The sequence below is a fragment of the Etheostoma spectabile genome, chromosome 10, assembly GCF_008692095.1.
Source record: "Etheostoma spectabile isolate EspeVRDwgs_2016 chromosome 10, UIUC_Espe_1.0, whole genome shotgun sequence".
Classification (NCBI taxonomy): Eukaryota; Metazoa; Chordata; class Actinopteri; order Perciformes; family Percidae; genus Etheostoma; species Etheostoma spectabile.
In genome coordinates this window covers 13,109,878-13,111,699 of record NC_045742.1, presented here as the reverse complement: position 1 = coordinate 13,111,699, position 1,822 = coordinate 13,109,878, and positions in this window count along the sequence as shown.

The window sequence follows — 1,822 nt, the reverse complement described above, 5'->3', positions numbered from 1 at the left end:
ATCTGTGAAAAAGCTAAAGCTAAAGAGAGGATGGCCTCTACAAATGGATAATGATCCTAAACACAACTCAAAGTCCACAGTGGATTACATCAAGAGGCGTAAACTGAAGGTTTTGCCATGGCCTTCAGTATCTCCTGACCTCAACATTATTGAAAATCTATGGATAGACCTTAGAAGAGCAGTGTATGACAGAGCCCAGAAATCTCAAAGAACTGGAAGACTTTTGGAAGCAAGAATGGGCGAAGATACCTCAAACAAGAATTGAAAGACTCTTGGCTGGCTACAAGAAAGGGGGCAGTACAAGGTACTCTACAGGGTGCCCAAACTTTTGCAGATGCCATTTTTTTGTTTTCTGTTATTTTGAAAGTGTAAATGATGGAAATAAAATCTAATTTTTTGTGACATATTATACAAATGTCTAATCTGTCCTGTGGTGCCTTTTGGAGTTTTATACATCTTTTCTTGGCTTCTTTATGCACATTAATACAAATTTTTTACTTGGGGTGCCCAAACCTTTGAGCCCCACTGTAGATAAATATGTTGTGCTCCAAGGTTTATGTTTTAATGAATAAGGGAACAGGGATTTATAATGTAGCCTATAGTTTCTCCTTTTCTCTTCTCTCATTACATTAATAGATTCTTACATTATTAATTTGACACAATTGTGCATTTAGAGTCATGCCAGTTAAGCCCCTATTAACAGAAAGGTACATTGAAAATGGACACAGAGATAGACAGTGGGAGATAGTTGGTTATGCACAAGCTGTGAGGTTTGAAGAACTATTCCTTCCTGTCTACTGTGTGTGAGTTTTGTTTTTTTACCCTTAGGTGTCAGTGAGTGACAACGAATAGGAGAGAAACTGCATGACCAATCTAAAGATGTTCACACATTGGTCTCAGATGACCAATGTGTGAACATACTGTATAACCAGTTTTATAATTCCATGAGGCAGCAGACCTGTGGATTTCTCTTTAGAGTACATTCAACAAAATAACAGGGACACATCATCCCACCCCATTCAGTCACCAGCATTTCATTTGCAATCCAAAACTAAAACACAGGGTGTTCGTGAGTCACATCAAAGGGCTTTTTGATAGCTCGGTGAGAGCAAGACTTGAAATGAAATGGCTAATTACGAGCATTGATTAGTAGGCCACAGAGCTACAGACTAATTGAATTACACAATGTAATACTGCCTTTGTTTTCTGTGCATCTTAATTACTTATTTTTGCTAGTGAGGCTGTAAGGCTGAAATGTTGGAGCAATTTTTATTTTTCCAAAAATACAAATGCATGGTGGCTTACACAAATGTGTATGCTATACAGGCATTCATAGGAAAGAGGTTGTGGTTATTTTATGAAAACTGAGCTACCTACATAGACATTGTAAATGTCAGAAGTTCCATGTAAATACATTTTAGCTCTGGGTTCTATTTATCTATTCTGTCTCTGTTTTTTAATTTTGAATGAATCAAGGTATAGTTTTCAGCCTACTTGCAGAGGTTGAATAGTGATGCCTAAAGGAGTTGTAGTAATGGAATACAAGCATTTCACTTTTTACATCAGTCAATCTAATTGCTTGATTGGGAAAATCCAAGATTTCCCTTATGCTAAGTGTTTCTTAAAAGGTTGTTGCATTGACAATATGGTAGCAATCAGACAGAGCTGCTGCCAAGTGTAACAGCAAATATGGAATTTAACCCTTGTGTTCTCTTCACTTTCAGGACCCTCTTGTGACCCTCGGGTAAGATTGACCCGAGACTCATTTGGGGTTTTAAAAACAATTCTAAAATTAATTTGACTTCATAATCTATTAACAAAT